The sequence below is a fragment of the Corvus brachyrhynchos genome, unplaced genomic scaffold (assembly GCF_000691975.1).
Source record: "Corvus brachyrhynchos isolate BGI_N302 unplaced genomic scaffold, ASM69197v1 scaffold4, whole genome shotgun sequence".
Taxonomy (NCBI): Eukaryota; Metazoa; Chordata; class Aves; order Passeriformes; family Corvidae; genus Corvus; species Corvus brachyrhynchos.
This window is the reverse complement of record NW_008237878.1, coordinates 6,559,617-6,569,159: the sequence shown is the minus strand read 5'-3', so window position 1 is coordinate 6,569,159 and position 9,543 is coordinate 6,559,617. Positions and strand designations below refer to the sequence as shown.

Sequence of the window (9,543 nt, the reverse complement as noted above, 5' to 3'; positions counted from 1 at the left end):
TCATTTTAATAGTTTTATTTTTAGGCTTCTCATATTTAATTCTCCCTTTATCCTTATGTAAGGTGCTTGGAAAGGCTGCAGTGTCAAACAATAATTACATCAGAGAAAATTTAGAATCCACAGTGTTAAAATGAGCCTACTCTTGACAAGTGAATGAATGTAGGAAGTGAGGGGATACAGTTCGGTCGAGGAGAGCACCCAGCTGGCAGTGTAACAGCATCTCTTGTGGGCTGGGGGCACCCGCCCTCGGCTGTGAGCAGGCTCAGCCTGCAGCACATCAGTTCACGCCTACATTAGCGTGGGATGAGATGCAGGTGCATGTTCAGGCAGTGCTGTCAGTGCCTCTCCCCATGAGGAACCTTGAGCTAGGCAGTTTTGCCATCCACTTACCACCCCTGGGTGGGCTAAAGCGCATGTAGCGTCACCTCAGCTAAGGATCGGGCTTTCCTGGGGCCAGGATGCATCCCCATGACCACCATTAGTCTGCTTATATTAGAATTAGAAGAAGGAGAAGATCTGTCTGCTTCACCCCATCTGTGTTTCTGAGGATATGGGTACCTACCTCAGGCAGGATTCCAGTACCTTTATAACTTACTCCCCACCATCTGTGCTGAAGTAACTGGACATATATCTGCTGTGCTAAATTAAATTGTTTTAAAGTTAGAACTCAAACTGACACAACACTGAATCTTGGACTATGCCCAAGTATTACCACTGTCAGGGTGTTAAAGGAACTCACTGGTGATAATCTCCAAGCACCTGGGTTGTGTTTTCCAGTGAATAATCAGATTAGGGTGAATTTGATCCTCCACCCATGGAGGCCATGCGGAAATCACTGATGACTGAGACTTCTGTGGGTGACCAAAAACTTATGGGGAGACCAGGAAAATATTTTCCTCTCTAAAAGAGAGCATCACCTGCCTTACAGTGGGTTCCAAGTAGAAATATTAAAATGCTGACAGGTATCAGCTATCTGTCATGCAATGTCTAAAATCAGGTTGTGGAGAAGAGTAGGTGTACAGAGTGAGCTCACACATAGTACATACAAGAAGTTTTCTAGGGATAACAAGTTTATGGAATATATATATTTTTCCCCATATGGGTTCCCAGCTGGACTTCTTTGCTGCCTTGGAAGAGACCAACTTGCTAAAAACATCAATAATGTCAAAATCCAGGATCCTCCTAATTAGATGCAACCTTTAAAGGGAACTGCTGAAGGCTGAGAACTCACCTGCTTCTGTAGCTTACCCCTGCCTGCTAGGGGGACAGCAGGACCACGGGCATCTCTGTTTCCATTTGTTGCCTTGTAACTCATGTTCATGCTACCAAGGTGAAGGAAAAGAGGCTTATAAAAGAGAAGGATCGGGATGAAGGAGGGCAAACCCGCGAAGTTCCACAGCTTCAGCTCCATGGTCAGTATTCTGTCTGGCATTTGACACTCTTCATTTTGTTTTTCCTGATCCACTTCATTCTCATCAGTTGGCTCCTGTCCTTCCCATCCTTTGCTCCTCCCACGGAACAGAGGCCTTTGAGGGGCAAGGCCATCTCCAAGTGGAACTGGCTGCCAGGAGAGCGTACAACACAAGCAAGCTATCCCAAATCACGTGGCTGGTGGCTTCCTGGGAAACTGGAAAAGAAACTTCTGAAGTTAAAAAGATAGAAAAAAATCAGTTCTTCAAATTTATGCTGATTTGCTGCAACTACGATTTTCTTTTACACTCAGTTTTCAGAAGAGCCACAGTGAAATGAGTACTGAGCCCCTCTAAAGTCCTATGGACATCAAGCACTTCTCTCCAAGGGCTTCTTTCAGAACTTCTGATCATAAACTACAGACAGACAAACCCTGAAATATTTCATTCTTCATTTGCTTCCTTTTGGTTTGACTTTTTTGTGTGTTTGGGGTTTTTTAAAGTAAGATATAGTCTTTCTTCTGGGATTTACAGCCTGAGTTTGTAACAATTAGGCAAAGTAAACCATGTGGAGATTTTTTATGATCTGCTTTAAACATAAAGTTCTGGAAAGTAGACAGTGAAATTATTATTATTATTTTGCTGAACAGCTGTGCTAAAGCGCAGAGGAAAGACTGAAAAGACACTTCTATTTGTTTATTTGGCTTTCAATTGCTACGACAAAGCAAATCACAGCTTTGGTCTTGGTCCACAATTGAGTTAATTGGTAACACCTCAAATTGTATGTCCTAAAAAAACTCCTAATTAGCAACTAAGCACAGGATAAACTAGGTAGCATGTGTTCATTTGTGCTCCAAGAGGACCAGCCAATACATAATAGACAGTTGACTGAAGACCCGAAAGCATCTGAATTAATGTGTACATATGCAAGAGGGGATGTGTGTATGTGTGTGCACATTCTGTCCTGTCCTGTGTCCATACAGCACCCAGCACGATGGGGCTGGGCTCCTTAATGCATTCTCTACACAACTGGGACCCAATCTGAAACCTACAAAGAGTCCTTTCTGGGAGATTTTTGCTGCCTCTGGCAGTCTCTCGGTCAGAGCCTGCTGAGAAATATTTGCCATTTCCTTCCCTGGTTAATTTCAGAGAGCTCCCAAGGAGATTCCCTCTCTTTGCTCTTTCATTTACCATTCAATCCCCTCACACTGCAAGAAAGTACTCAGAGCACCAGGGGAAGAAATGGTCCAGATATGAGCAGTGAAGGCACTGGGAAAGAAAAGGCAGATGTGCAAATACCTGCTCAGTAAAAAGAAGGCTTCTGGGGACAGTGCTAGAAATCATACGCCTAGGCCAGTAATTCAGGCATCCAAAGAACACACTGTGAAACATGGGCAGCACGGGGATGAGGTGACAGTTTACACTGGAGTGAGCAAGTGCAGTCAGAGTCCTTTAGCATATGCCTGCAATACAGGCCCAGGGCCAGGGGTCAATCTATTGCCTGCCTGATGATCCCCTAAAAGGAGTTCCTGCATCTCAGTCCATCTTTAGTTTGCTAAAAGCCTGCAGCACCAGTCCATGGCAGGACAGCTGGTGATGCTGGGGAACAACCTCACTGCCACCAAAGGGGAAGATTGGTAACTCATGAAGGCAGCAGCTGTGTTTCACTCCTTAGCAGCATCTGGGACATTTAAGGCTGATGGAAAAAAGCAGGAGGCCATAAGACTGACACTCAAAAGCTCAGTAAGGACTGTTGGGTGCAGAAACAGAAGAAAAGACAGTAGCAGAGCATTTTCCTGAAATGCAACATTAGTGGAGATGGATGAGGGAGAAGTTTTGCAGCAGCTGTCCATGCTGCCTTCTTTCTCCTTTCTTTCTCTAAAGCTCTAACATGGACAGGAGGGTCTAGTCACTTCCTCCTGTCTGGCCCCTTAGGGACAACCACCCAAAATTTTGGCAACTCCAGTATAGCTACACAGAGTTGGATGTGAGAAGCAGGGAGATGGTGACACACTGCCCAGTCTCTCGCTAGTGACTAAGCCCAGCACAGGGATGGGAACAAAATAGTCCTGTACCCAGGCTGATGGAGGAAGACAGGATGTGCTCCACCAGGTGCAAGTATCTCCCTCCAGCTCTCTTGCATGCAGGTGAAACACAACCCATGCCATAAGGCCAGCAAGTGTTTAACAAAAGCCCTTCCTTTGGCACTCTCTGCTCTGCTGTTTGCATGGCCCTATGAGGCAGATTGCTGTCTCCTATTAACTAAATAAACAAGCAGCAAAAGTTGAGCAAAACGGAAACACACACACAGCTTGTCTGCAAATAGAGACAAACGCCTCCATCGCATGGCTGCACCCAGCTGTCTGCCTGTTACCTGCCTAAACAGCTCTAATTTCACATTAAGGTCAATGCAATCAGAGCCTCTCCTCCCAGCTGGAAAACCTGGCTAATGAAACACTCAGGTTTGTGTTGAGTCCACTTCAGTGCGCCAGCAGAGTGTTTTGAGGAGCTGAGGTGGGTGCCCTGGCCCTTCTTCCACGAGGGTGAGTCCCCAGCCCAGGCTGCAGGAGAAGGGCTGAGCAGGCAGTGGAGAGAGCTGGGGCTGCTCTGCAATCACCTGCTGAAATGATGGAGCACCTCCAGCTTTCAGCCAGGGCATTCTCCTGCCGGAATAATCCCACACTGGAGAGAGAGTGAAGAGAGCAGAGCCCTGCCCAGGTCTGCTGAATATTCTCCTGAATACTCCAGACTGGTTCCATTTCTAGAAAATGGTATTTATACAGCTTATGCATCCCTTCCCTCTGTCATTCACACAGCACTCTTGCTTCACCCTGAAAATATACATGGGCTGAGTAAACTGCCTTTATATATAGTCTGAGGGGTTTGACTTTTGAGCTTCATTTTTTACTCTTCAGTTTCTTTTAGCTTCTCCTTTCTGAACACTGGAGCTCCTGACCAAGTTTCAATGAAGTCCGTGAGGGTGACAAACAGCCAGACAATGATCCCTTGTATGTAGGAAGCTATTTGACTTGATCTACATTCTCCATGTCGCTCAAGACAAAATTTAAAAAAAATAAAAACCCACCCTTAGTCTTTCATGCCTTCAAAGTAACTGTTCTGAGGATAATTTAAAGTATTGAGACATTGATTCACTAAACATCATTGGCCTGCTTATATGTGGGCAGACAAAGTCACCCATTATTGGTGATTTATTAGCTGTAGCTACTTCTTTGATCTTCCCCAACACTGTGCACTCGATATCCTGCTCCCGTGAGGCAGCAGGGACAGCAGCCCTTTCAAGACTTTCACATTATTGTGACTTACAGTTCACGTCTATGGAATCACCTCCACTTAAGACACTGCATCTTACTGGATTCAGGGGAATCTTCCAGAGCCCTACAATATATGCAAAACCAGAAGTTACTTTTGGATTGAGAAATTATGATACCAGCACCTCTAAATTGCTTTTAGTGGCATTCTGTGCTGCCTCGGGCTCAGAAGTGCTTAGTTTGCTGACAAAAATCATAGACTCGCACACATTGGAGATGGAAAAGCCCTGCTAGCTTCAGCTAGTCCATTTCTCCTACCAGGGAGGGAATATTCCCAGCAATCTGTTTTCCCCGCTACTTTGTCTTGTCTATTTTTAAACATCCCATGTAGCAAAAATACATTTGGATTGTCAGGATTTCAGAGCCAAGTTAGCTGTGGAAGTACCAGCTGTAGCCTAACCTGCTTTGTCTGGTGGCAGCAGCTAAATTGCTCTCTGCTGCCTTTGAAGTCAATGGTAAAAGTCTTATTGGCTTCTGTGGGAGCATTCTCAGGCCTTTGGTACGGATGATTGGAGCAAATAGCTATGGAGCACTGATAAGCCATTCCTACACTATCACTTTCCAGGCCGTAACTGCATTTTAATAGGCAAGAAATTGTCTCAGCAGCAGTCAGGGTGCAATAACAGCAAAGCCATGCAGAGCACGCGACAGACCGGGTCTGCACAGAAGTCACTCCTGCCATGACCACACAAAGTCATATCCACAAGCCCAAACAGATTTGGTGAATTACGTGATCCAAGGGGAACAGTGAGAGGCAGCCCCTTTTGTACCTCCTTGAACTCTAAAATCTACCAGAGGTCAGTTCTCTTTCTAGATAGCTCCAATGTGTTTTCCTTTTTCCCTTTTGCTGTTTCATTTAACACCATGAATGAAGGGAGCTGGGCACATTAGTGTCCCCCTTTACCCACCTATCGTGCCTTGACTAGAATATAGCATAGGTATGGCACTGCCCTACTGTTTTAGCCAAAGAAGACAAAAAAAGACTGGTTGTTGAATCACAGAAGATGTTACCATATAAAACTTGACTCACCTTCTCCAGGATAAAGCTGCCAACAGCTACCCTGTGAAATGGAGCACTCAGCACCGGCAGTGACACGGCCCCGGTGCAGCTCAGTCCTTTTGCTTTCTCTTTTAATTTCAGGAACAATGGCAGGTAGTGAGAGCCAGGGCTGGATTTCATTTAACCATTGTTGTGCTCTGCTGGGACAACTTCCTCTGCCTCCACATTTCCTGTCTGGAAGTTCTCCCAAAAGGATGGATTAACCAATATATGACCTGTATGGGAAATGCACTTTATTGAAGCTATTTTTCTAGGGTGGAGCTGAACAGCACATAGCTGCACTACGTGAGAGATGGTAAAAAAACGCAAAAAATTAACTGTATTCAGGTATAACCAGGATGTAAGGAGGCAGAGATAATTATATCTTGCTGTAATTTTTGCCTGTATGCAGAGGGTACTGTCCTTGCTTGACAAAGAATGGGGGTACCACAGCATAACATCAGCACAGGGGAAGGGACTTTCTTGTGCCATAAGCACCGACTGACTTATACCACTATGGCAGCCCCAGCATCATAGCAAGGACAACCCACATGCTAAAGCTCTGTGGGCATAAACCCCTATCCAAAACCTGGTTTTTTTCACACTATGGAAGCAAGTAACACAGCCTGTGGGGACAGCTGTGATGGAGGTCAAGCACGGTTCAATCCTCTCTTTTGTATAAGGCTACAGCAATCAGTAGGGGCCATAAGTGTCCCAGAAACAGTCCCACATTAACTTCATGGCAATCCCTATCTGTAGGCATCCCAGGTCAGACTCGGCTCTTCAGCGGTACTCAGGGAGCTGTTGGCTGCTGTGAGCTGGCACTGCCATCCAAGGAGCACACTCCCACTGGTGATGGCTGCTGTCCCAGGCCATGAATGACCATCTCTGGGCAGCAGCACAAGGCTGCACAGCCCAGACAGCCTCAGCATGGGAGATGGAAGCATCCAGAATCTCTTCTAGAAGCCTCAGTGAAGTCCCTGCTTCCCATTCACATCCCTTCCTCCCCACCGGAGCAGGTTAGCAGTGCAGTTCAGTTATTGCAAATTTACATCAGGGCTGGAGACATGAGAAACTGAGCAGAGGCTTTAAAAGCCACTTTTTTTTTTATAAAGCCTGACATAAACCACCAGCCAGATTTACCATGAGTTTCCTGCGTGTGCACATGAGTTATATGCACAGTAAGTGCCCCGTCATCATGAATTCTGCCGATGTGCCTCTTTAACGGCACTGATCATAGGGAATTCATTTGGTCTCCATATAGCTGTCACCTGTATTACCAGAGTGATTTCATTCTAATTTAGCATTACTTAATGGTGAAGATAAAGTTAACTGTTAGCCATGTGGGTCTTTTCTTGGCTTCTCTCTCTCTGACACAGCAAGAGTGTGACTGCAGGGTGTTTTATGACCAATAATTCAAAAAAGCAGGGGAAAGAAGGAGCAGCAAATATCAACTGCTTGTCAATCATCCACAGTCTTTCAGCTCAAATGGTTATACCTGGACCTCTGACCTTTTCTTCTGCCATCTCTGATCCCCATGTTTGTTTGGAGTTCTTTAGGTACTGCAACCACCAAAATATATTTTTTAAAGGTTCAGGCTTAGGAAACCTGCAGTGGTTACCCACAGTGATAGGAAACTGTGGTATAGGAAGCCATACCTAATGGCTGCAGTACAGCAGCCAAATTACAACCAGCCCTACAAGCTGGCTGAACACACGAAAATGCTGTGGGGGGAAATGGAGGGGGTTTACAGCATCAGTTATACAGCAACAAGTGATTTGTCTCCCAAGCCCCTGTGCCCCACTTCTCTTCCCCTAGCTCACAAAGGTAATCATTCTGTATATATCATGAGCTTGTTTAAACAGGAGATGAAAAGCTACAAAAGTACAACTTAATTGAACTCTGCATTGTGTTATTACAAATGCTGCCGACCTCACTTGCAGTCCATTATCAGAGGGTTCTGCTGAATGCTTTAATTAAAGACAATAAGGCTAATAAAAAGGCATCATTTTCTTGTCTTCAGCACTGCTGGAGAGTTGGGGCTGATGAGATTATTTCCTGCTAATGCTCTTTTGTTGTTGTTTTTAAATCTTTTTCTCCCCATGGTTTGCAAATACTGTCTGAGCCCGAGTTCTACTAGAATCATTAAGAACAAGAAAAAATTGGCTTTGTCTCTAAAATGCTCACTAATATTTGACAAGCAGAGCTCTTCCTCTTGATGACTTCCAGTGCCTTACCCAAAGTATTGCCACCTTTTGCTGTCAGATCCAGTCCCAGAGAAGGAAGAAGCTTCCCCACACAGGCACAGGTGCACATATGGACCGACGGAAGGATGCGCTCTGCCCGTGGCACCCGTTTGCAGGGAGGACAGAGTGATGACAGTGCCACTTGCCAGAGGGCAGGATCTAGCCCACAGTGAGTAAGACAGCACCTCTCCATAATTAACATGCTTACTAACAGCCCATATGTGCCATCTCTACTTTCATACTGGTGATAGTATTAACGATAGCAAGCCAGCAGTGTTTCCAAAGCCAATCAAGCCAGCCTGGCTGGGCCGCTTTGTCTCTCCAGCTTTGGTCCAACAAAGCAGAAGAAAAGGAGGACAACACAAGAAGGCATCAGTGGGGATTACCACAAGGAAGGGGAAGTTTGCAGCCTCAGTGGGGGGAGCTAAAATGCTGTGTGGGAGGGCTTTACACAAGGGACATGGAAAGGTTTGTAGTAGGACAGCTCTGCTCATTTGGCCACAGGGGAATGTGCAGAGGGATGAGTGAGGCAGGAGGCTCTCTGCCTCCAGATGCACAGGGAGGACACACTAGTCCCTGTCTGCATCCCTCAGCCTTCAACAACATCTGCAAGGGCTTGACCTCATCCATCCCATGCATGCCTTGGTCTTTGGCAAATAGCACAAACAAAGAGTGGGGGGCTACAAAAAGGGCAATGGGAAATGCCCTGGTGCTCCTTGTATGGATGTGCTTACTGAACAGGCACATGAACCCACCAGCAGACAGCCTGAGCCCAGCGACTCCTCAGCCCTGGCCACAAAACAGTTAAAACTTTGCTAACAATCCAGGCCATATTCGAACAAGAGACCTAATGGCAATTGGCATTGTAGGCCTGCTGTGAATAAGCCAAACCATCCAGTCCTGCTGTGATTAAAAACTCCTTCTTGGATTAAGGAACAAGCAGCCAGATGCTAAGTAACTGAACTTTGCCCCTGCAAGGAGGAGAGCAAAGAACTAACCACTGAGCCAGCCCAGTTTGCCAAGACTCTTATAGGGAAGGAACTTTTACAATTAAATACAGCAAAAGGTTTCTTCCACTGTGAGCCTCTGAACACAGGTTGAAAGAAACAAAGTCAAACGTGAAAGCCAAGTTAAGGAAGAAAAAAAAAAGAAAAAGTCTTGATCTGAAGGTTGCAGGCTCAAAGTAGCTGGAAACCCCATCAAGTGACTGAATGGGAACAGTGAGAGGCGGGCAAAGACCACAACTCCTCCCTGGGTAAAGGATGAAGCTGTAATGTGGAGCAGACTGACCTAGTTACATATTTCTTCTTTGCTCCCCATTTCTCTCACTACAGTTGCCAGGCTGGCATGTTGCAAAGCAAATTGTACATGAAGTTTTTGCCATCTAAGCCAACACAAGGAGAAACCAGGAGTTCTGTAGATGGGGACATCTCAAGCAGCACCACCTCAGGTGCAGGAAAGGCACTTGACTGTGCCACATCACCCCATCCAAAGTGACTCTGTCCATCATGTCCTTCTCA

At 45.8% G+C, this 9,543-nt stretch overlaps 1 long non-coding RNA gene across 1 annotated transcript in view; it reads right to left on the bottom strand.

Moving 5' to 3' along the window:
- Window positions 1–5,988, bottom strand: part of LOC108446283 — a 39,273-nt gene extending 33,285 nt beyond the window's left edge. The window contains exons 1-3 of the long non-coding RNA XR_001861434.1: window positions 5,769–5,988; window positions 4,734–4,805; window positions 1,232–1,627 (exon numbers count right to left, since the gene is read on the bottom strand). This is a non-coding gene — a long non-coding RNA (uncharacterized LOC108446283). The remainder of the gene's footprint in view (window positions 1–1,231; window positions 1,628–4,733; window positions 4,806–5,768) is intronic.
- Between the last annotated feature and the right edge of the window lie 3,555 nt (window positions 5,989–9,543).